The sequence below is a fragment of the Somniosus microcephalus genome, chromosome 12, assembly GCF_052327205.1.
Source record: "Somniosus microcephalus isolate GS21.2 chromosome 12, FLI_Smic_1.0, whole genome shotgun sequence".
NCBI classification, from domain to species: Eukaryota; Metazoa; Chordata; class Chondrichthyes; order Squaliformes; family Somniosidae; genus Somniosus; species Somniosus microcephalus.
Window position 1 is genome coordinate 225,418,368 of NC_140998.1, and position 26,661 is coordinate 225,445,028.

The window sequence follows — 26,661 nt, forward strand, 5'->3', positions numbered from 1 at the left end:
AGTGTGAGGGGTGGCTAGTGAGATGGGGATGTGATAATGTAGATAGAGAGGGATGGGTGGAGGTGCAAGGTAAGTTGGTGTAAGGATGTGCAGGAGTAGGGTAGGGAAGGCAGAGTGATGGGGATGTGTTGAGAGGTACAGCGGGATGAGGTTGAGAGTGGCTTTGTACTAACGTTTCATGATCTAATGAGATCATTGAAATGTTTGCGCCACAGCACCCAGGTCCTCCTGACCACATCCCTGCTTGTGCCCTCCTGTGCAATGTGCAACCAGGCTGTTTTGTTCTCCTGGGGAGGTGTCTTCCGCCCATCCGAAGGGAAGAGGACCTCCCTGCATGCTCTGACTCCGTAAGTATATGGAGACATGGGAGAGCCTGGGTGCAGCCCTGCCCCTCTGTGCAGTGATTGTCAGTGTTTGCAGCACTTCAATGCTGTAGAACACTGACAGCACAAATGTCAAAAGAAAGTTGGCCATGGTCCCTTTAAAGAAACTGGCTGATGACATATCATGAATGATGTCACTAGACCCGCTTCCTCTAATTGGTCCGGGAAAAACGCTGGGCGGGCTTAACAAGCCCCATCAATGCAAATTCATTTTCCAGAGCGGGATGGAGCTAGCCACTGACATCACCCACCCCGGACCCACCGAGGTAAGCAATATCCCGGCCGCCATGTCATCCTCACAACTTACTTTCTCACCTAGCTTTGTATCATCAGCAAACCTGGATACATTACACTCGGTCCCTTAATCTAAGTCATTAATATAGATTGGAAATAGCAGAGGCCCCAGCACTGATCCTGGTGGCACCCCATTAGTAACAGCCTGCCACCCTGAAAATGACCCATTTATTCCTACTCACTGTTTTCTGTCCTTTAAACCAATCCTCTATCCAACCTTACCCTAACCCCCAACCCCATGAGCCCTTATCTTCTAGGACAACCTTTCATGTGGTACCTTATCAAAAGCGTTTTGAAAATCCTAATATACTACATCCACTGGTTCCCCTTTATCTACCCTGTCAGTTACATCCTCAACAAACTCGGATCAATTTGTGAAACACTATTTCCCTTTCAGAAAACCATGCTGACTCTGCCCAATCATATTGTGATTTTCTAATTGCCCTGTACCACTTCCTTAATAATGGATTCCATAACTCCATGTTCCACAGAATGAAGGTATTTGTTACCAGTTGCTTGTGTACATCAGGCGGAATATAATGTTCGTTTTTAGGCATTGTCAAACATTACCTCTCTTTTAGCGATCACACGTAGTTTGGGAAGACCAAAGGTGAAGTAGTAAAACTATGTGTCAAATCTGCTCCTGTCCCATTTTCCTGAAGGCATGATTCATGAGTAGATATGTTTCCTAGTCTGGGCTGGCTTATTTTGCAGCCCTTTTGGCAATTGCTAAATGGCTGTTCTTCATGTGTTCAGCTCTTCATTGTCGGAGAAAATCGAATCTGGTTTCGTATATACGCACAAACACTTTCCAGAAGTGATGATTAGTTAGCAATCAGTGGAAATCCTGGTTAATTTTATTCCCTTCCTTGCAAAAGGGTGCTGAGGTTAATTGTATTAATTTTACCACATTTGCTGAGATCACCAAATTGAACACAGGAGTACAGAATCAAACATGGGAACGTTCTGACCTGTGTGGCTCAGGACTACACTGGGGAGCGACAGCATTTATCCAACGGGTAGTTGGGTAGGTTTGTTTATTAAATATGCTACAACAACTAATGGAGAGGAAAAATAGACAAACACTTTGACTTGTACATAATCTCTTTAGTATTACAGGCAGTCTTGAGGCAGCTATTCTTTAATTCAGGAGCGGTGAGGGACAGTTTTACCGTCACATTCTGCATTTCAGAACCAAAAAGCTCCATCACAGATGGCGTCCCATTTAGAAGAGGATAAAGCTGAAGTTTCCAGGGGCTTCACTGAGGACACTGCCTCAGGTATGGAAGAGACAGCTCCAGTTAAAAAGATCAACAGAGAAACGAGTACTTTGGTTTGTGAAAGTGAAGCTCGTAGTGAATTCAGTAAAGGTATTTGTCCTGGAATAAAGGATTTCAGTAAAGTATTTCTATTTTGAATAATTGAGGGTGTTTTAATGAGGAAGAGATGCTCTATGTTGATAATGTGACCACTACCGTAGTCATTCAAATCAGATTAACACAGTGTCTTGCATTATTATGTAAATGTCTTCAGCATCTTCTGTGCAACCAGAAACAAACCTTACATGCAAGAATATTACAATTAATTGGTTCAATTTTTGTTCATAATCTTTTTGATTTATTCCACAGTTGTCTGTACTGGAAAGATCTTGGGGTCAGCAAATGAGGAAACAACCAAAGAGACTGAAAGCAGAAGACACAGTTTGAGAAAGAGAGAGAGAAAAGTTTACACTGAAGAAAGGGAACTTTGTGACGATAATTACCTGTGTATGTGCAAAGTAACCTATCCATTTCCTCAGGGCAGGAATAATTTATTGGGCGTTTTGGTGTGATGGCATAGGGGCCTTGGTAGGCCGGGGGATTGGTGGAGCAATGCAGCATGTCAGAGTGGTGGGGCAGGAGTGCAGGCCTGTGTTTGCCCACAAACAGGCACCGATTGTTCTTTATCATTGAGGAAAAACAATCACAAATATGATCCCCAAACTATTGATAATAATTCTGGAATCTTCTAATGAAATATTATAGGACTTTCAGTAATCATAAACTAATGGCCCTGATTACAGGGAATAGCAGCTCCTTGTCTAAGATATTAAAGCATCCTATACCAGCCTACAGCAGGACCTGGACAACATCCAGGCTTGGGCTGACAAGCGGCAGCTAACATTCAAACTTATGAATGTCAAGCAGTGGCCATCTCCAAAGAATTGACGATGCAGCCAGAATTAAGTTGGGAGTCAGCATGGTTTGGGAAGGTTGTGTGGAGATGATGACATAACTGAAAGGGCAAAGTTGAGAAGTGGCACTGACCCAGAGAGTGATTTGCCTGATGGTTTAGAGGGACTTTTCTAACTGGATTGGCCGATTGAGCTTCATTCAAAGAATGAGGAAGCTTTCACCGATAGGAAGCAAAGCCCAAGGGGGAAAATTGAGTCGCGCCCCGCGGCCGAAATTCACCGGTAGCGCCCCAAGACCCCTGCGTTAACATTGATATAACCACGAATTGTACTTCCAAAAGAAACTTCTAGATCTTTCATTACACTGACAATTTCTCTTTCTTCCTTCTCCAGCAGCTCACCAAGTGCACCGAGATGAGTCTCATCCTTGCCCTCATTGCAATGTTGCTTTTACCACTGCAGAGTTTCTTCAGAAGCACATCAGGAGACATCCTGAATCCTGTGGACAAATTTCAGCAGGACAATCTTCGCCTCCCAGCACAAAATATCTTTGACAACGCGAAAGTGGGCAGGGATCATTCACACTCTCTGTCCAGAGGAGAGAATTTATAAAATCAGGTGATCTTCACCTACGCCAGCGTATCCACACAGGAGAGAGGCCGTATAAATGTACTGAATGTGGAGAGAGTTTCACAGAGGCAGGGAACCTCCATACACACCAGTGGATCCACACAGGAGAGAGGCCGTATAAATGTACTGAATGTGGAAAGAGTTTCACGGTGTCAGGGAACCTCCATACACACCAGCGGATCCACACAGGAGTGAGGCCATATAAATGTACTGAATGTGGAAAGAGTTTCACACAGGCAGGGAACCTGCATACACACCAGTGGATCCACACTGGAGAGAGGCCGTATAAATGTACTGAATGTGGAAAGAGTTTCACACAGGCAGGGAACCTCCATACACACCAGTGGACCCACACAGGAGAGAGGCCGTATAAATGTATTGAATGTGGCGAGAGTTTCACACAGGCAGGGAACCTCCAGAGACACCAGCGGATCCACACAGGAGAGAGGCCGTATAAATGTACTGAATGTGGAGGCAGTTTCCCACAGGCAGGGAACCTCCATACACACCAGTGGATCCACACAGGAGGCCGTATAAATGTACTGAATGTGGAGAGTTTCACACAGGCAGGGAACCTCCATACACACCAGTGGATCCACACAGGAGAGAGGCCGTATAAATGTGCTGAATGTGGAGAGAGTTTTACAGTGTTGGGACCTCCATACACACCAGCGGATCCACACAGGAGAGAGGCCGTATAAATGTACTGAATGTGGAGAGTTTCACACAGGCAGGGGACCTCCATACACACCAGTGGATCCACACAGGAGAGAGGCTGTGAAAAGGTTAAAAAAGGGCTAAGATGAGGGGATTAAGGAACAGAGCATATCTCCAACCATATAAGGAATTGGTATGAACAATGTCCAGAAGGAAAGTCTGGTGTAGTCGTGGCCAAAGTGCACAAACCGTGAATCACTAACAGGAATGTATTGAGAGATAACGTATGGGGTCACAAGACCAATGCACACAGGTCACAAGAATTTGCACCCGAAGCCAACTGTATGATGAAAGAAATGTATACGTGTAATGCACCTAATTGTAAACAGTAGCCACGACTCAGAACAAAACCTGTATATAAGGCAGGAGATTTTCAACGATCGGGAACATTCATCCCAGGATGGGTGTCTTCCCTGTCGACTTGTAAATAAAGTTGTTTTACTGAACGCACCTCCGGACTCCGAGTGATTGATTGGGAATAAGGCGGACGTCGACCCTTTATATCACAGGGTCCGTCTAGGGGAGAAGAAGCTCTCCCGGTTTACCCTTACAACTTGGCGTAGTCGGCAGGATCTACCGGATGGGCTGAGTAGAGACATTGTCTCCTCGCATCGAAGCTCAGGGCCGGAGATCCAACGAATCAGAGGCGGAGTCGGGATACATGAGTAAAGCAACTTGGGTGCATGCTAGGAAATTATAGAAATGATAATGTCTGAATAAGTTGAGGAGCTCGGGTTATATAGGATTGGATATAGGGAAAATCCAATCTAGGCGGAGTTAAAACCGCGTAAGCAGGGAAAGGTCCCTGAAGGTCCGGGGGAGTCCCGGAGGTAGGAAACGAGGGAGGAAACTAGCAAATCCACCCTAAAAGGATGGCGAACAAAAAGGACGCCAAAAGATCTAAACTCCCATATGAATTTGTATGCGATAGGTATCGACGGACAACAGTAGGGCATAAGGTAACTTGCCGTATGAATTTGTACGCGATAGTATCGGATAACGGAAATTCTGATAGGGGCGGGGTAAAAAGACCCCGGGGAAGTGAGAAAACCTCACGGAAATTCCCGAGCGGCTAGAAAATGCCTGGGAAAGAAATCGACGGACAAACAGGACGGCGTAACGTAACTTGCCGTATGAATTTGTGCACGATAAGTATGAGAAAGTTAAGGAAAAGATGGTTAAAAAAAAAAGGGATATGATGACAAGGTAATAAAAAGAATGGGAAAGGAAGGTGGGATCCTGAATGGGTTCCCGACTGACAGAAAGAATGGTGGAGTAAGGAGAGCAAGAATAAGGAGGAGAAAACTGTAGTGGTTCTTTGTCAGGGCCACCTGAAAAATGTGTAAGATTGGGGCCACACGGGAGAGGGAAAAAGAGGAGTTAGTGGAACAGTTAAAAAAGGTAGGCACCAAGTGTGCTGCTGTAATGAAGACAAGGTCAGTGCATAGTGGAAGGAATGATAGGAGATCGATTGGGAGGATTTAGAAAGAGAAACCTAAAGTTTTACCGACACGGAAGTTATTAACGTCTGTGCTAAAACAAATAAAACACAAGATTGCTGAGTGAAAGGAACCTTAAAAAATACTGGGCTCTCAGTTTGTGTGAAAGTGTGTGAAAGTTTTCCTGACTATGGATGTTTAAGAAGTTACAGTATTCCGTTTGTCTGAAAGCCTGTCTTTAAAAAAATGTCCAGTGTGTTTTAGCTCCACCCACTCTTTGGTACAGAGAGCTAAAAGCTGTTTAACCCGTTGAAGACTTGTCTTGAAGGATGGACAAGCGTGTGTTGTTTTAAGTTTGTTAATTGTTTTACAAAAGAGAAGCTTCAGTCTTGAAGTTACAGTTGCCAATTTGCCTGGAAGAAAATTAATTTGAATGTTTACAAGGCATGGGTAATTGTTTCCTTGTTAATGTGACTATGGTTTCTTTCTTTTCCAAGTGATACTGGTTAGTTTATAAAAAATTGATCTGGATTGGATTGGAGTTATGAGGTTAATTAACCTATTAAAACCAGGCTTTCATTGTGGCCACGGTGAAATTCTGGTTGGTGTAAATTTGTGTAAACCATATTGAATAAGATATTTAATGGTCTGAAACCAGCCCTTAAAATATTTACAGTCTTGGATATAGCAAACAGGTTCTGGTCCATACCATTGGCAGAGGAATCACAAGGGAAATTCGCCTTTACCGTCAGGGATAGACAATATACATGGACCAGGGTCCCACAGGGGTTCCATAATAGTCCAAATATATTCCACCGTGTACTGAGTCAAGCCTTAGACGAGTTAGACCTATCAAAGTACCAGAGCGCCCTACTCCAATATGTCGATGACATAATGATTGCATCAGAGGATGCCAAAAGACACATGGGAGCATTACTAGCCACCCTCCAGACATTTAACAAAGCTGGCTTTAAATTGAGCCCAAAGGGCACAGGTTGGACTGTCCAAAGTAAAGTATCTAGGACACGAAATTAGCCAGGGGTATAAGGCACTCCCGCAGGAACAAAAGGCAGCCATAAAAGACAAGCCAAGGCCAGTGACCGTCCGGGGAGTGAGGAAAGTGTTGGGACTATTTAATTACTGCAGGAATTTTATATCAGACTTTGGAGGGAAAGCAGAGCCGATTCAACAGTTAGTTAAAGGGGGAGACCCACCACCGATAAGATAGAATGGGAGACGGAGCAGGAGGAAGCATATCGGGCCCTTAAACAGGAATTAATAACAGCCCCTGCCCTAGGATTATCAGATCCCACTCGACCCTTCCACCTATATTGTGATTTAGATCATGAGAGTGATTCAGCCGTGGTAATGCAAGATCACGGAGGGAAACAGAGACCCGTTGCGTATTACTCTGCAAAAAAAGACCCAGTAGTGAAGGCGATGCCACGATGTGTGGCTGCAATAGATTGCGCCACCCGGGCGGTGCGAGTAAGTGAACCAATAGTGATGATGGGAAAGGTAATTTTGCATATCAACATACGTTAGTGGGACTACTCAACACAGGAAAATTGTGGACGATATCGGATAGCAGGAAAGCTAAATGGGAAACGATATTACTCCCCAGGGATGGAACTGTGATAATACAAAAACATCCCGGGGTTAATCCAGCCACGGGCATATTAACGGAAGGAGAAGAGCACAGTTGTCAGATGAAAATGGAGGAAGAAATAGGGAGTGGAGTAAAGGAAGACCCACTAGAAAATCCCCATATGGTCATCTATGTAGATGGATCCCGAAAATATATCAACGGAGAACCCAGAACAGGGTGGGCAGTAGTAAATCAAGAAGGAAAGACCCTGTTAAAAGGAGCCCTTTATGGGGATAAGTCAGCACAGGTAGCGGAACTAGTGGCTTTAATAAAAGCGTTGGAAATAGCAAAAAAACAAACGGATAAATGTTTATACCGACAGCCGTTATGCCTTCGGAGTGGTGCATGATTATATGACACTATGGGCCAGAAGGGGGTACATGACCTCGACGGGAGAGGTAGTAAAACATGGAAAACTAATAGAAAGGTTAGTTAAGGCTGCACAGGCACCTTTAGAGGCAGCGGTAATTAAAATAAAAGCCTACACAAAGATAGAGGATATGGACTCACAGGAACCCCAGGACCAGGCCCCTATAGGGAATAGGTATGCAGATCTAGCCGCCAAATTAGTTGCGGAAGAAATGCAACCAAAGGATGTGTTTAAAAACGAAATAAATATGGTCATGACAGTCAGTGGGGTACAGGAAGTGAATATAATGGAGGTACAAGAAAATACTAGTAAAGAGGAAAAAGAGAGATGGAGACAAGCGGGCGCTCGACTACAGGATGGAATCTGGAAATGGGGCCCCCGTAACCAGGTGGTGGCACCGGAATGTTGCAGACAACAACTGATGGCGCTATACCATGGTGTAACACATACTGGCAGAAGTAACATGTTGCACCTACTGACACAGTACTGGTGGTGGCCAAAGATGGGTCGGGAAGTAGCGAAATATTGCCACCGCTGTATAATATGCGCTAAGAATAATGTAGGACAGAGATGTAGAGTTAGAGTAGCAAACCAACCCAGGCCCCAAGGACCCTGGGAAAACTTACAAATTGACTTTACCAGCAGGACCGGGGGAAGAAATATTGCCCGGTAATAATTGACCAATTTACCAGGTGGGTGGAAGCTTTTGCCACCCAAGATTGCTCTGCAAAAACAGTTGCACTAATATTGGCTACCGAGGTTATACCCCGTTGGGGAGTGCCTCTGCAAATTGACTCAGACAACGGCACTCATTTCACCGGTAAAATAATGAAACTTGTAAGCTGTTACACGTAACACAAAAATATCACATACCATATCACCCCCAGAGCTCGGGGATGGTAGAAAGAATGGACACTGAAAAACGCGCTGACAAAAGCCATCCAAGAAACAGGGAAGGGATGGTCGGAATTATTACCCAGCATACTAATGAGGCTGCAAGCCACCCCAGGACGAACGACTGGACTGACCCCCTGCGAACTAATGACAGGACGAGCTATGAGACTACCAGAGGATTTGGCTGGAGGGGTGAGTGAACCAGGACCAGTACAAGATAGATTAAGTACAACTAAATCAGGAGGTACAAGCACTGAATAAAGAAGTAAGGAACCAACAACAGATTAAAGATCTAGAAAGGCAGAATGCTGGACTTAAACCAGACGAGTTGCCCAGAATAGGTCAACAAGTAATGACGCAAGTTATCGGAAGAAAGGGAATGGAACCCCGTTGGATGGGGCCATATACTGGATTAATGACAAGTGATACGTGTGTTTGTCTACAGGAACCGACGGGTATGCGATGGAAGCACTGGACCCAGGTGAAACCATTTAACACTAAAGACCCCCATTCTACCCTCTCCTCTAGGGGAAAGAGCTCGGAAGACGACCAGACCTCTGTTTAAATTACAGATAAACGTGGATCCAGTGAGATGGATTATTATAACTACTCTGATGACAACACTTATAAGCCCAAATAACGGGCTGAAAGAAATGGACTGCAAGTTAAGATCCCCTAGTGGAGACTCCACAAGGAACTTCATTATATCACACAGTTACGAGTGTGAAAAACAGGAAAAGGATGTTACAGGTGTAACGGTATCTGGGTGAACTTGGATCAACGACCATGCGGACCCTGTAGAATGACAGATACCAGCAATATGGTAAGATGTAATAGACACTGGCAGGTGTTGGGTCAAGTAGGGGGAGGATATATCCTGAGCTGCACGGACAATATCATAAGATGGACTATTGTACACGGCATTACAACACCTCAACCAACAACAAGAAGGATCACACCACAAGGAGTAACCCTAGAACCAGCAACACCCCCAATCACAACAACACCTGAAGAACGAAGGTGTCCGAAATGGACGCCTGGGCCCGAAAATGGACTGGTGTTATTTACCGAGGGAGAACAATTGTATGATAATGTGAGACATGAAATTGTACCGGTACTAATGAACTTAACCATGCTACAATGGCCAGGATATTGTGAAAGATTTACTAAAACTAGAGAGTTGTATGCATATATGATAAGGAATGTAATTAACCAAGCTGCTGATGCAACAGGGGCTTCTAGTTTCAGGGGACATGCTGCATTCCACCAAAGAATTAAGAGGGGCTTAGGAAACGATGTACTCACGGGAATAAATACGGGGATGTCATTCATTAATGCCCTGGATATACAAGGAGTCCAGAGTAGTGTGGAACAATTACAAAGGGTAATACAACAGATTTTAGAGAAAGAAACTGGTTTGCTTCAACAAGAATCAGAGTTGGGAGAACATACGATAAGGAAATTACTCGAGGGAATCAAAGTTATAGAAACCATGTTGGCACTATCAACAAACTAAACCATAGAGATATGAGGAACAGGTAAAAGATGGGGTAGGGAGAAACTTGTGCCATGCCTATGGCCAATGGACCACCGGACAGTTAAAACACAATCTGGCACAGATACAACGAGGTGAGGGACCAGACTGGATTAACAGCACACAGCTCTATGGCCTGAGCCAGAATCCAGGCCCTCTGAGTGCCTGTACCCTCAAGGGGATGACCAGAGTATATCCAGTGATACAAAAATGCAAAGCAGAAGTGACAGCAATGATAGGCATGGTACTCATGATACCAGTGGTGAGACTAGACACGACTCCATACCCACAGTACCAGGTAACAAACATAGGCATAGTGAGGGGTGAGACATACCTCCGATACTATCCAATTGATACCTATGCCATCAGGAAGAATGGTACTATAAGAGGAGTCTCCCTAAATGGATGCCATGGGAAAGGTACGCTTAAGATATGCCCACATCCGGTAGGAGAAGGCACTAAGGATGAGTGCAGCTATAATAAGACAGAGGGGTGCATGTTGGAATTATCACATCGATCACCATCACACCCGCTCGGGATATAGAGACAGAGGGGAGTATTGTATAGCCACCACAGAGACTGAGCACCAATATAGTAACCTTGTATGTGTAATCACAATGCCTAACTTCTGCTTTACACCAAAGATCCCTGTGACAATTGGACACACCAGATTGGTGTATGTACACTCAAGGGAGGAAATGAAACTAAATGTGACAGATAGTTTAAGGGACGAATTGGTCAATTATGAAGATCCGGTGGGGGCTCCAATACCCCGCCTGCAAGGGGATCTGCAAGAGATAAAAGAGGGCTTAAGTAAAATGGTGAAACAATACGTAATGTTGCAAAGGAACCTTGGGGAACTAGAAAGGGACATAGAAGTAGAACTACAGGAGGTCCCATGGTATAAGAAGCTGTGGGATTGGGGGATGAATGTCAACATCCACCCATGGGACAGCATTACGTCTCACATACTAGTTACAGTACAATTGGTTTTGGCGATAGGAATGGGAATAGCAGCATGTGCCGCCTGTAAAAAACGTAGAAAACAAAAAAGAAAAAAGGAAATGGAAGCAATATACATGACCTTGATAAAGTAGTAATGTATGCTGTTCGATGGTAATTGTTACAGAAACCTCCTGGGCAGATACCCATCGAGCAGACAGACTATTACTACGAACGAGCGAAGGCTTGGGAGAAAGACCTGCTTAATGGATGTATAGTACTAATAACATTAATGCTTATAACCTATGTAATTGGATGGATGATATGTCGATGGAAAAGATGTCGGGCTGCGCAGATTCAGGCCCGAGGCTGTCGGCGATTCCCAGGAGGCCGTCATTCCAGTGTGACTCCGGGAATCCGCCCCCAGATTTGTTTCCAGGCGGGCCAATAGCAGAAGGTCATCCCCCGGGGGTGGGAGGGGGAGGGGCGGGTGATCGATCACACATCACTTCCTTGCACTCCGCCGGTCAAGCTCCCAGCTAGGCCGCACTCGAAGCCTGGGACTCGCCTGAGCCCGAGGCCCTGCCCCAGGCCCCCTCCTCCCTGTACCCCTTCAGCAGCTGGTTGAGCAGGGTCTTCTCGTTGGCCCCTTGCCGCCGCGCGAGGAGGGGCGGCAGCGGGTTGCGCCGGTACTCGATGACCGCCATCTTGGCCCGGTCCAAGTTCTCCCGGGTGGGAATCTGCATCATCCACACGGAACTCCCCCGCCGGTGGTCCTGGAATCGCGGAGCCAGGACCTTGAAGAGCTTCGGGATGAGATCTTTCTCCTGACAGAAACAGAAAAAGAGGTTTATTCCTAGAAATATTCCGCTCTTCCCCTCCCCTCAACCGGGCCCAATAAGAACTCTCCCTTCTCAGTTACAGCTCACTCTCGCCTCCGAGTCAGAAGGTCATGGGTTCGAGCCCCACTCCAGAGACTTGAGCCCATAAACCAGGCCGACACTCCCAGTGCAGTACTGAGGGAGCGCTGTACTGTCGGAGGGGCAGTACTGAGGGAGCGCCGCACTGTTGCAGGGGCCGTACTGAGGGTGCGCCGCATTGTCGGAGGGGCTGTACTGAGGGAGCATTGCTCTGTCGGAGGGGCAGTACTGAGGGAGCACCGCACTGTCGGAGGGGCAGTACTGAGGGAGCATCGCACTGTCGGAGGGGCAGTACTGAGGGAGCGCCGCACTGTCGGAGGGGCCGTACTGAGGGAGCGCCGCATTGTCGTAGGGGCAGTGCTGAGGGAGCATTGCACTGTCGGCGGGGCAACTGAGGGAGCATCGCACTGTCGGAGGGGCAGTACTGAGAGAGCACCGCACTGTCGGAGGGGCAGTGCTGAGGGAGCGTTGCACTGTCGGAGGGGCAGCACTGAGGGAGCGCCGCACTGTCGGAGGGGTAGTGCTGAGGGAGTGCCGCACTGTCGGAGGGGCAGTGCTGAGGGAGCGCCGCATTGTCGGAGGGGCAGTGCTGAGGGAGTGCCGCACTGTCGGAGGGGCAGTGCTGAGGGAGTGCCGCACTGTCGGCGGGGCAACTGAGGGAGCATCGCACTGTCGGAGGGGCAGTACTGAGAGAGCACCGCACTGTCGGAGGGGTAGTGCTGAGGGAGCGTTGCACTGTCGGAGGGGCAGCACTGAGGGAGCGCCGCACTGTCGGAGGGGTAGCGCTGAGGGAGTGCCGCACTGTCGGAGGGGCAGTGCTGAGGGAGCGCCGCATTGTCGGAGGGGCAGTGCTGAGGGAGCGCCGCACTGTCGGAGGGGCAGTGCTGAGGGAGCGCCGCACTGTCGGAGGGGCAGTGCTGAGGGAGTGCCGCACTGTCAGAGCGATTCACTGTCAGAGGTGTCACCTTTCAGATGAGAGGTTAAACACGAGGCTCCGTCTGCCCTCTCAAGTGAATGCAAAAGATCCGCAGCCACTATTTTGAAGAGGAGCAGGGGAGTTCTCCCCGCTGTCCTGTGACCAATATTTATCCCTCAACCAACATCTGGTGATGATCACACTTGTATGTGGGAACTTGCTGTGCACAAATTGGCTGCCGGGTTTCCTACATTACAACAGTGACTACACTTCAAAAAAAAGTACTTCATTGGCTGTAAGGTGCTGTGGGACGTCCTGAGGTAGTGAAAGGCGCTATAGAAATGCAAGTAGCCAAGGCTCTTTGCGATGGCCAGCGCGGCGAGATCGCGGGCGTGGCGGAGTGACGCTCGCGACACAGGCCGACCCCGAAGACCCCGCGGGCCCCCTCCCCCCCCCACCCCGCCCCCGCGCCAGAGATACTGACCGTCAGCCAGAAGTCGGCCATCTTCATGGCTTTCTCGTCCGTGTCCCCTCGCTTGGCGTAATCCACCAGCTGGAAAGCAAGGGCAGATCAGTCAAACCCGCAGGCTCCTTCCCAGCACAGACAGAGGCCAGTCGGCCCCTCGAGCCTGCCCTCCTTCTGTACGCGAGCAATCCCCAAACCCATCCCACTGCCCCGCTCTCTCCATCGACAAATATTGATCCCAAATTCCCCCTTTCACAGAGGCCATGGTCTCGGCCTCAACCTCCTCCCCATGGATTCAGTGACGTGGGGGATTGGAGAAGCTGGGATTGTTCTTCGAGCAGAGAAGGTTTAGGGCAGATTTAACAGAATCATAGAATGATACAGCGCAGGAGGAGGCCATTCGGCCCATCGTGCCTCTGTTGGCTCTTTGGACCCACTCCCCTGCTCTTTCACCAGAGCCCGGAAAATGTTTCCTTTTCAAGTATTTATCCAATTCCCTTTTGAAAGTTATTATTGAATCTGCTTCCACCGGCCTTTCGGGCAGCACAATCCAGATCACAACTGTTGTGTATGTACCTTTAAGAGAGAACTGCTTTTATACTGCAGTACCGGCAGTGATCACACCTGTATATAAAGCCGTAGCAGGCTTCTGTACTTTCAGTTCCAGCATACCCTCTGTTCAGTAAACACCTCTTATTACCATTCTCCTGCAGTCCGTGTGTTATTGATACGCGGACACTACAGTGGCGATGAGCAGGTTCGAACTCAGTTGCAGTACTGCATCACCTCACGGGGATCCATCCCTGAAAAGAAGCTTCTTGGAGGTCGAAGCCAGAGCAACGGGTGTCGACCGTGGGCAACCGCCCAGTGATCCATCGGAGATCAGTGAATCGCAGGGGAAGCTGTGGAGAGCTGGGCTTGGCTCCCCAGTCAAGGTGTTCCAGCAAATCGTGCTGGTAGCAGGTAGTGCGCTGACCCTTCCGGACTGCGGCGGGCTTGAGCTCGATCGAGCGGCTCTGCAAGGGGGCCGTGCAACGTCGTCGGGAAGGAAAAGAGAGAGAGAGGGTGGAGCGCAGAGGGCGCGGTTGGTGCTCAAGAGCCGGGCAGCGTTAGAGAAAATAAAAGAGGGGAAGGAAAAGAGACGCGCCAAAGCCGCGGGGCGCCGCCATTACTATTTAGAACACTCGGAGCAGCATTGGCAGCAAGGGGAAGAAGGAAAAGCGCGGGAGGCGCCATTTTAATCCATTGGGGAAGAAGGAAAAGCGCGGGAGGCGCCATTTTAAACCACCCAAGATGCCGAAGAGTGGCAGTATCACTGCTTTCGACAACGAAATAGAAGACTGGACCACGTATGTGGAAAGAAATGAAGTGTACTGCAAGGCAAATGGGGTGGCCGATGAAAAGAAGGCGTCGGTATTATTAAATTTGATGGGCGCGAGAACGTACGGCCTATTGCGGAATTTAATTACCCCAGCTAAACCAATGGAGAAAAGCTTTGAAGAGATTGTCAATATCTTACAGGAACATCTAAACCCGACACCGCTGCTGATAGCAGAAAGATTCAAGTTCCATAAAAGAAACAGCACAAAGATGAGAGTAATGCTGACTATCTTACGGAACTACGCAAGTTATCGAAGCACTGGCAGTTCGGAGCAGGACTGGCAGATACCTTAAGGGATAAGTTTGTCTGCGGGCTCCAGAGTGAAGGAACCCAGAAACGGCTACTTTCGGAAAAGGACCTTATGCTAGAAAAGGCTTTCAGCATTGCAGCATCCTACGAAGCAGCAGCACGGGGAGCTGCGGAAATACAACAGAAACCGCAAGAATATAGCACCAATGAAATGGCATATGGAGCAGAAAAGTGCTATCGCTGTGGCAGAACAAACCATGACCAGAAGGATTGCTGGGCTAAGGACAAAGTATGCAGGCAATGTGGAAAAGTGGGACACATAGCATGAGTCTGCAGGTCGGGAAAGAAAACCAACACTAAAAGAACTACTAAGGAAAAGTACAAGAAAGTACAAAAGATGACGGACAGTAGTTCAGAAGACCAGAAGAGTGATAATGACTCCGGGAGCAGGAGACTAAGTTGTCTAAAGTTACACAACGTGATCGCAAAGGAGGATCACCGAACCATTTGGGTCACCCTCATGATAGCAGGGTCCCAAGTAAAGATGGAATTGGACACAGGATCAGCCCCAACAGTCATGAATCGACGAGACTACGAGCGGCTATTCTCACACATTCCCTTGAAGGATACGTCCATTGTCTTGAAGACATATACGGGGCAAAAAGTCTACCCCAGAGGAAAAATAAGGGTGCCCGTTAAATACAACGGCAAGGAAACACAGGAACTGTATCTATATATACTACAAGGTGGAGGACCGCCATTATTGGGACGTGAATGGATCCGGAAAATACAATTGGATTGGCATTCCATTCAGGCGCTAGCTGTGGCTGACAAAAAGGATGACGACGCCACACCTGGACGACTGTCAAAAATTCTAACTGACGTGAAAGAGGTGTTCCAGCAAGGACTTGGGACTCTAAAAGGCGTGACGGCAACGATAAAAATTGAAGATAACGCAAACCCTAAATTTTTTACGGTCAGACCGGTACCGTATGCGATCCGCCCAGCCGTCGAAGCAGAGCTGGAGAGTCTGGAGTGTGCGGGTGTGCTGTCCAAGGTGGACTGGAGCGAGTGGGCCACACCCATCGTTCCTGTAATGAAGAAATCATTGAGCAGCACGCCTGGGGAACCGAAGAAGGTTCGCATCTGTGGGGACTTTAAGGTAACTGTGAACCCAGTCCTTCAAACAGTACAATATCCAGTTCCGCGGATAGAAGATATTTTCGCCTCACTATCTGGAGGGAAACGCTTTACGAAGATTGATCTGGCCCAAGCGTATCTACAAATGGAGGTAGATGAATCATCTAGAAAATACCTCACGATAAACACTCACAAAGGTCTTTACCAGTACAACCGACTGGTATTCGGGGTAGCATCAGCTCCGGCAATTTGGCAGAGAGTGATGGAACAAGTCCTGCAAGGGATCTCGGGGACCCAGTGTTATTTGGACAACATCCTGGTTACGGGCGGAAATGACAGTGAACACCTTGCCAACCTGGCTCACTAGATTACAAAAATATGGGCTACGAGCCAACCGCCCCAAATGCGAGTTTTTCAGGAAACAAATCTCGTATTGCGGCCACGTGATTGATGAAGAGAGGTTACATAAGTCCCCAGACAAGATTGAGGCAGTAGTCAAGGCTCCAGCACCGGAAAATGTGTCACAACCGAGGTCGTTCCTCGGGTTGGTGAACTACTACCATAAGTTCTTGCCAAACTTGTCTACAATTCTGCACCCGCTGAACGCCCTGCTGCAAACTGGAGTAGCATGGAAATGGAGTGATGAGTGTAAGCGTGCCTTTCAGAAATGTAAATGCCTAATCACTTCAAAAGAAGTATTGGCCCACTACAATCCATCACTACCGATTCGGTTTGCATGTGATGCGTCTCCCTACGGCATTGGAGCAGTGCTGTCGCACAAATTCCTTGACGGTTCAGAGAGGCCAATAGCCTTTGCGTCACGCTCGTTAACTTCAGCCGAGCGTAACTACGCCCAGATTGACAGGGAGGCCCTCAGCCTGGTGTGGGGGGTGAAGAAGTTCAATCACTATCTGCACGGGCAGAAATTCACCTTACCGACTGATCACCAGCCTCTTGTCTCCATTTTTAACCCAAAGAAGGGCGTTCCGGTGATGACGGCGCAACGGCTGCAAAGATGGTCCCTTTTTCTAGGGGCACATCAATACGACATAGAGCATAAGGGCACGAAACAGCATGGAAACGCTGATGGGCTGTCGCGCCTGCCGCTGCCTACGGTGGAGGAAGCACCTACAGTGGACCCTGTTGAGATATTCCATTCAACCATAGTCGAATGTCTACCTGTTACAAACTCAAGTATAGAGAAGGAAACCCGAAATGACCCGACACTCTCTCGGGTCTATGATTTGATGGCGAAGGGATGGCCAGCACATGGCGACTTACTGTTGCCAGCATTCTCGCCAAGGAGAGAACAGCTGTCAGTGTGCCGGGGGACCTTGATGTGTAGATCCCGAGTGGTAATTCCACCCAAGTTGAGAGAAAGAGTGCTCAATGAGCTTCATGAGGGTCAGCTGGGAGGGGTAAAAATGAAAAGCCTAGCCAGGGCATTTGTGTGGTGGCCGGGAATCGATAAAGAAATCGAGGAAATGACCAAGAGATGCACAGGATGCGAGAAAGTCCAAAACGCTCCACCACAGGCCCCGCTACACCCATGGGAGTGGCCCTCATCTCCATGGCAACGGGTACACATTGGTTTTGCTGGTCCATTTATGGACTCAATGTTTTTAATCGCCGTGGATGCACATTCGAAATGGCCAGAGGTCATCAAAATGTCCTCCACCACCACGGAGAAAACTATTGCAGTCCTACGGACCATCTTCGCCAGGAATGGCTTGCCAGAACAGATTTGCTCCGACAATGGACCACAGTTTGTGTCCGAGGATTTCCAGAGGTTTTTGAGGAATAATGGGGTAAAGCATTACACATGCGCCCCATATCATCCAGCCACAAATGGATTGGCTGAGAGGTTTGTTCAAACCTTTAAAAAAGCAATAAAGGCGATGTATAACGACAACATACCACTGCAACACAAGATGGATAATTTCTTGTTTGCTTACACATGCGACACATGCAGTCACCAACCAAGCTCCAGCCATGATGTTCTTTAACCGAAGGTTAAGATGTCGCCTGGACTTGCTCAAACCAAACATAAGACGAGATGTTGAGAATAAGCAATTCCAGCACATCAATGAAAAGCCAACCAGGAGCTTCAAGATAGGGCAACCAGTCTTGGCCCGCGACTACCGAACAGAAAAATGGCAGCCAGGAACGATATGCACACGGCAGGGACCACTAATGTACACAGTGGACGTTGGAGAGAGCATCGTGAGACGCCATGCTGACCAGATTCTGGAGTCACAGGAACAAGTCAAACCCATACCACGAGCATGCGCACCTGGTGATGAACCCGAAGTACAGATTGCGTCTACCTCAGAATCAGTGGTATTGGAATCTGACGAACCAACCAATGACAATGAGCCAGAATCGACTCCGCCGCAAGAACAGGATACTCGAGAAAGGCGCTATCCAGACAGGATCAGGAAGCCTCCTCAAAGACTGAATTTATAACTGATTACTTTCAGCTGATGTATATAGTACAAAGAAAATTGTAATTGTAATTAGTTATTATTCAATTGTTAAATGAATGTTATGTACTGTTTATCTAAAAGGGGAGGAATTGTTGTGTATGTACCTTTAAGAGAAGAACTGATTCTATACTGCAGTACCGGCAGTGACCACACCTGTCTAAAAAGCCCTAGCAGGCTTCTGTACTTTCAGTTCCAGCATACCCTCTGTTCAGTAAACACCTCTTATTACCGTTCTCCTGCAGTCCGTGTGTTATTGTTACGCGGACACTACAACAACAACTTGCTGTGTAAAAAAAAATCTCATCTCCCCGCTGGTTCTTTTGCCAATCACCTTCAATCTGTGTCCTCTGGTTACCGACCCTTCTACCACTGGACACAGTTTCTCCTCATTTACTCTCAAAACCATTTATGATTTTGAATACAATCTTCCCCTTAACCTTCTCTGCTCTAAGGAGAACAATCCCAGCTCCTCCAGTCTCGCCACATAACTGAAGCCCCTCATCCCTGGAACCATTCTCGTAAAGAGCAGCGTTCAAAATCATGAGGGGTTTTGATCGAGTAAATGAGGAGAAACTGTTCCCACTGGCAGGAGGGTCGGTAACCAGAGGGCACAGAGTTAAGATAATTGGCAAAAGAACCAGAGGGGAGATGAGGAGATTATTTTTTTACGCAGCGAGTTGTTGTGATCTGGAATGCGCTGCCTGAAAGGCCGGTGGAAGCAGATTCAATAATAACTTTCAAAAGAGAATTGGATAAATACTTGAAAAGGAGATATTTGCAGGGCTCTGGGGAAAGAGCAGGGGGAGTGGGAACTAATTGGAGAGCTCTTCAAAGAGCCGGCACAGGCACGAGGGGCCGAATGGCCTCCTTCTGTGCTGTGAGATTCTATGGGAGCATTCCGTGCTTCAACACCTCTGTGTACAGAAATTTCTACTAATCCCTCTCAGAACACTCGTTAAATTGATGGGCTCACGTCACTGACTCCCCGAGCACAGGAAATTTATTGTCCCCATTCACTCCATCAAAACTCATTCTCATTTTTAAAAACCCTATTAAATCTCCTCTTAGCCTTCTCTGCTCCAGTGCAAATAGTCCCAGGATCTCAAGTCACCTCTCTGGCTCAGTGGGTAACACTCGCTCTCGCCTCAGAGTCAGATGGTCGGTTCGAGCCTCAGTCCAGAAACTTCAGTACATAATCCAGGCCGACACTCCCAGCGCAGTAATGAGGGAGCGCCGCACTGTCAGAGGGGCAGTACTGAGGGAGCGCTGCACTGTCGGAGGGGCAGTGCTGAGGGAGCGCCACACTGTCGGAGGGGCAGTACTGAGGGAGCGCTGCACTGTCAGAGGGGCAGTACTGAGGGAGCGCCGCACTGTCAGAGGGGCAGTACTGAGGGAGCGCCACACTGTCAGAGGGGCAGTACCGAGGGAGTGCCGCACTGTCGGAGGAGCAGTACTGAGGGAGCGCCGCACTGTCAGAGGGGCAGTACTGAGGGAGCGCCACACTGTCAGAGGGGCAGTACTGAGGGAGCGCAGCACTGTCAGAGGGGCAGTACTGAGGGAGCGCCGCACTGTCGGAGGAGCAGTACTGAGGGAGCGCCGCACTGTCAGAGGGGCAGTACTGAGGGAGCGCCGCACTGTCAGAGGGGCAGTACTGAGGGAGCGCCGCACTGTCGGAGGAGCAGTAATGAGGGAGCGCCGCACTGTCAGAGGGGCAGTACTGAGGGAGCGCCACACTGTCGGAGGGGCAGTACTGAGGGAGCGCTGCACTGTCAGAGGGGCAGTACTGAGGGAGCGCCGCACTGTCAGAGGGGCAGTACTGAGGGAGCGCCGCACTGTCGGAGGGGCAGTACCGAGGGAGCGCCGCACTGTCAGAGGGGCAGTACTGAGGGTCGTCGTCGTACGTGGCTTCACACTGTTCCCTTTGGGGAATTGTATTAAGTGGCAGAAGGATTTCTGGCCGCGTTAACGCTCCTTCAGTGACCGTAACCATCTTCATACCAGCCATTAGGGCGGAAGAGTTTTACGGGCTCCCACAACCCATACGAGGGGGGGGGGGGGGGGGGGGGTGCTACCCACACCCACGGACGCAAGTATCCCGCTGGATGTCAACCCAGAATTTAGAGCCGGAGCTCCGACTCCACTTGTCGGGACTGTCTGGAGTGGGGTTCGAAACCCTACACCTTCTGGCCCAGCGGCGGGGATGCTACCGCTACACCAAAGGCCCACTCCAGTACTGAGGGTGCGCTGCACAGTCAGAGGGGCAGTACTGAGGGAGCGCCGCAATGTCAGAGGGGCAGTACTGAGAGAGCGCTGCATGGTCGGAGGGGCAGTACTGAGGGAGCGCCGCACTGTCAGAGGGGCCGTACTGAGGGAGCGCCGCAATGTCAGAGGGGCAGTACTGAGGGAGCGCTGCATGGTCGGAGGGGCAGTACTGAGCGAGCGCTGCATGGTCGGAGGGGCAGTACTGAGGGAGCGCTACACTGTCGGAGGAGCAGTACTGAGGGAGCGCCGCACTGTCGGAGGGGCAGTACTGAGGGAGCGCTGCATGGTCGGAGGGGCAGTATTGAGGGAGCGCTGCACTGTCGGAGGGGCAGTACTGAGGGAGCGCCGCACTGTCGGAGGAGCAGTACTGAGGGAGTGCCGCACTGTCGGAGGGGCAGCACTGAGGGGGCGCTGCTCTCTCGGAGGGGCAGTACTGAGGGAGCGCCGCACTGTCGGAGGGGCAGTACTGAGGGAGTGCGGTACCGTCATTCGAATAAGTCGTTAAACCGAGGCCTCGTCTGCCTTCTCAGGTAGACATAAAAGACCCTGCGGCCACTATTGGAAAAAGAGCAGGAGAAGTTATTCCAAGTGTCCTGGGCTAATATTTATCCCTCAACCAATAATCAGTAAAAAGAGATGATCTGGTCTTTTAAAAAAATGCATTCATGGGTTGTGGGCGTTGCTGGCAAGGCCAGCATTTATTTCCCATCCCTAGTTGCCCTCGAGAAGGTGGCGGTGAGGTGCCTTCTTGAACCGCTGCAGTCCGTGTGGTGAAGGCGCTCTCACAGTGCTGTTTGGGAGGGAGTTTTTAGGGAGCCTCTTTTCCAGGTTGAATCGCCCAAGTCTCTCCACACAACTCAGTCCCTCTGGCACCGGGGATCGGTCTCGTGGCTCTACTCTGTGATGCCCCTAGTAGTCGAATGTCTCCCTTATGTCTGTGTGTCCAGAACTGGACCCAGTACATTTAAAAGAAAGACTTGCATTTATATAGCGCCTTTCACGACCACCAAACATCCCAAAGTGATTTACAGCCAATGAAGTACTTTTGAAGTGTGGTCACTGTTGTAATGTAGGAAACGCAGCAGCTAATTTGTACACAGCAAGCTCCCACAAACAGCAATGTGATGATGACCAGATAATCTGTTTTCTAGTGATGTTGGTTGAGGGATAAATATTGGCCAGGACACCGGGGAGAACTTCCCTGCTCTTCTTCGAATTAGTGCCGCGGGATCTTTTACGTCCACCTGAGAGAGCAGACGGGGCCTCGGTTTAACGTCTCATCTGAAAGGCGGCACCTCCGACAGTGGAGTTATCCCCGGTGTCCTGGCCAATATTTATCGTTCAATCAATATCACTAAAACAGATTATCTGGTCATTGTCACATTGCAGTTTGTGGGAGCTTGCTGTGCACAAATTGGCTGCCGCGTTTCCTACATTACAACAGTGACCACACTTCAAAAGTACTTCATTGGCTGAAAAGCGCTTTGGGACGTCCGGTGGTCCTGAAAGGCACTATATAAATGCACGTTGTTGATTCGGGGGAAAGCAGAGTAACAGCAGCCTGGGCAGACGGCAGGAAGGAACAAGATAAACGGGGTGTTCGAAGGGTGGAAGTGATTACCTTCTCAGTGTAAAACCTCATCTCATCAGCCCGGGCCAGGGTGGTTTCAATCCTCTCGTGTCGCACCAACGCTGTCACAAGTTCCGCAACATATCGATCCGGGACCGGGGTCCGAGCCCCATCCGACGGTAAACTCGCCCATGACTGATCCAGAGGGCAGCGGTGAGATGCATCCTTCCGAGGGGCCGGGAGTCTGGGGGGGCATCAGAGACCGGAGCAAAGGTGAGAATTCAACCGTCACAATCCCAGCGTCACGTCACAGCGCGACCCAGGAATGGCCTGATCACGTCCGCCATTCATCACCGTCCCCGTCCCACACTGATCACCGACCCCCCGGACCCCGTCCCACACTGATCACTGCCCCCCCCGGACCCCGACCCACAATGATCACCGCCCCCGGACCCCGTCCCACACTGATCACCGCCCCCGGACCCCGTCCCACACTGATCACCGCCCCCCCGGACCCCGTCCCACACTGATCACCGCCCCCCCGGACCCCGTCCCACACTGATCACCGCCCCCCCGGACCCCGTCCCACAATGATCACTGACCCCACCCCGGACCCCGACCCACAGTGATCACCGCCCTCCCAGACCCCATCCCACACTGATCACCGACCCCCCAGACCCCGTCCCACACTGATCACTGACCCCCCAGACCCCGTCCCACACTGATCACTGACCCCCTGCCCTGGACCCCGTCCCACACTGATCACCCCCCCGGACCCCGAACCACACTGATCACTGACCCCCCCCCGGACCCCGTCCCACACTGATCACTGACCCCCCGCCCCGGACCCCGTCCCACACTGATCACCCCCCCGGACCCCGAACCACACTGATCACCGCCCCCCCCCCGGACCCCGTCCCACACTGATCACTGACCCCCAGCTCACTTGGGCTGCTAACTCTGGTTGCAGGTATTCCTGGAGATATCATCACATGAACTCCAACCTCCAACCACTCTGCCCGTTCAAACAGCCTTCCCCCCCGCCCCCATCTCCCACTTGCCTGGATGAGTGCAGCTCCAACAACACACAAGAAGCTCGACACCATCCAAGACAAAATAGCCCGCTTGATTGGCACCCCATCCGCCACCTTGAACATTCACTCCCTCCACCACTGGCGTACCGTGGCTGCAGTGTGTACCATCTACAAGATGCACTGCAGCAACTCGCCAAGGCTTCTTCAGCAGCACCTCCCAAACCCACCACCTCTACCACCTAGAAGAACACACTCGCCTCTGAGTCAAAAGGTTGAGGGTTCAAGTTGCACTCCAGGGACTTGTAGCATATAAATCCAGGCTGACACTCGAGTGCCACGCTGAGGGAGTGCTACACTGTCGGAGGTGCCGTCTTTCAGATGAGACGTTAAACCGAGGCCCCATCTGCTCTCTCAGGTGGACGTAAAAGAGCCCATGGCACTATTTCGAAGAAGAGTAGGGGAATTATTACCAGTGTATTGACAATATTTATCCCTCAACCAACATAACAAAAACAGATTATCTGGTCATTATCACATTGCTGTTTGTGGGAACTTGCTGTGCACAAATTGGCTGCCGCATTTCCCACATTACAACAGTGTCTACAGTTCAAACTTAATTGGCTGTAAAGTGCTTGGAGAAGTCAAGATTGGTGAAGTCAAGCGTAGGTCCCTTGCAGTCAGAATCAGGGGAATTTATAATGGGGAACAAAGAAATGGCAGACCAATTAAATACATACTTTGGTTCTGTCTTCACAAAGGAGGACACAAATAACCTCCCAGAGATGTCGAGGAACATCGGCCTAGAAATTCAGTGGGCTGCGCCACCAGTTAGCACCTTAAGAGGGCGCTAAGTGGGTTGGCAGCCACTGGCCATGCCTCCCGCTAAATTCAGCGGGATGCGAATGGCGGCGCTAGCCGTTAGCACTGCGCCACTACCGATGACGTCATCGGTGTGCGCAGCGCCCCACTGACGCCCCGATCGCGATATTAGATGCGCCCCCTGCTTTAACGCCGGACGCTATGTGCGATCAGTTCAGGGGGGCCTACCTGCGGCGATAAAGGCGCTAATTAAAGGAGAGGTGCGGGGCGGCCATTTCTGTTGCTGGCCGCCTGCCAGCACCTCTCCGCACTGCCGTCCCCGGCCTCCTGAGCACCCCCCCCCACCCACCCCCTGCGGAGTGCCGACTGCGTTCCAAGAGCCCGGCACTTCTCCTCGGCGCCGGGCTCTTTTGCCGGCCTCGGGAGCCCAGCTGGGCCCCAGATCGCACTGCACAAGGCCCCTCCCCTTTAAGTGAAGGCCTGCAGTACCGCAGCGCAACGTGCCGCAGTGTGTGGCGCTGCGGCACGTTGCGCAGCGATATTCAGTTGCAGCGCCCCAAGAGGGATGCGGGGCGCCTCCAGTAGCACCGTGCTTCCCTCTGGGGCGCTCCAACTGAATTTCCGGCGGACGGCTGCGCCTGCTTCCGGGGCGCTACTTTTAGCGCCCTGGCGAGGCTGGCGCCCCAAATGGGGCTATAGTGAATTTCTAGGCCATCGGGTCTAATGAGAGGGAGGAACTGAATGAAATCAGTATTTGTAGGGAAATGGTGTTGGGGAAATTGACGGGATTGAAGGCCGATAAATCCCCAGGGTCTGATAATCTACATCCTAGGGTACTTAAGGAAGTGGCCCTAGAAATAGTAGATGCATTGCTGGTCATCTTCCAAAATTCTATAGTTTCTGGGACAGTTCCCATGGATTGGAGGGTAGCTAATGTTACCCCACATTTCAAAAAAGGTGGTAGAGAGAAAACGGGGATTTATAGACCGGTAAGCCTGACATCAGTAGTGGGGAAAATGCTAGAGTCCATTATAAAAGATGTAATAGCAGAGCACTTGGATAACAGTGACAGGATCGGACAAAGTCAACATGGATTTACAAAAGCTAAATCGTGCTTGACTAATCTACTGGAATTTTTTGAGGATGTAACTGGTAGAATAGATAAGGGAGAACCAGTGGATGTGGTGTATTTGGACTTTCAGAAGGCTTTCGAATAAGAGATTAGCGTGTAAAGTTAAGGCACATGGGATTGGGGGCAAGGTACTGACTTGGATAGAGAACTGGTTGGCAGACAGGAAGCAATGAGTTGGAATAAATGGGTCTTTTTCCGAGTGGCAGGCAGTGACTAGTGGGGTACCGCAAGGATCGGTCCTAGGACCCCAACTATTCATAATATATATTAATGATCTAGGCGAGGAAACTAGATGTAATATCGCCAAGTTTGCAGACGACACAAAGCAGGGTGGGCGTGTGTGCTGTGAGGAGGATGCCGAGAAACTCCAGTATGATTTAGACAGGTTGGGTGATTGGGCAGATGCATGGCAGATGCAGTACAATGTGGATGAATGCAAGGTTATCCACTTTGGTGGCAAAAACAGGAAGGCAGATTATTATCTGAACGGCAATAGATTGGGAGATGGGAAAGTGCAATGAGACCTGGGTGTCCTTGTGCATCAGTCGCTGAAGGTAAGCATGCAGGTGCAGCAGGCGGTTAAGAAGGCAAATGGTATGTTGGCCTTTGTAGCGAGAGGGTTCGAGTACAGGAACAAGGATGTCTTGCTGCAGTTGTACAGGGCCTTGGTGAGACCACACCTTGAGTATTGTGTGCAGTTTTGGTCGCCTTATCTGAGGAAGGATGTTCTTGTCATGGAAAGAGTGCAGCGAAGATTCACCAGACTGATACCTGGGATGGCAGGAATGACATATGAGGAGAGATTGAGTCGATTGGGCTTATATTCGCTGGAGTTTAGAAGAATGAGAGGGGAACTCATTGAAAATTATAAAATTCTAACAGGACTAGACAGACTAGATGCAGGAAGGGTGTTCCCGATGTTCGGGGAGTCCAGAACCAGGGGTCACAGTCTAAGGATAACCTGTAAGCCATTTAGGACAAAAATGAGGAGGAATTTCTTCACCCAGAGAGTGGTGAACCTGTGGAATTCTCTACCACAGAAGGCAGTTGAGGCCAATTCATGAAATATATTCAAGGAGTTAGATATATTTTTTAAGGCTAAAGGGATCAAGGGATATGGGGAGAAGGCAGGGACAGGGTACTGAGTTTGGATGATCAGCCATGATCTCATTGAATGGTGGAGCTGGCTCGTGGGGCCGAATAGCCTACTCCTGCTCCTATCTTCTATGTTTCTAAACACATTGCTGTTTGTGGGAGCTTGC

General features: G+C 49.7%; 1 pseudogene across 1 annotated transcript; it reads right to left on the reverse strand.

Moving 5' to 3' along the window:
- Positions 1 to 1,697: 1,697 nt before the first annotated feature.
- On the reverse strand, positions 1,698 to 22,773 carry LOC147110203 (large ribosomal subunit protein bL17m-like; annotated as a pseudogene). The gene is made up of 3 exons (XR_015080399.1): positions 22,466 to 22,773; positions 13,345 to 13,413; positions 1,698 to 11,851 (listed from the first exon to the last, which is right to left on the reverse strand). The product of XR_015080399.1 is annotated as a large ribosomal subunit protein bL17m-like (transcript).
- Between the last annotated feature and the right edge of the window lie 3,888 nt (positions 22,774 to 26,661).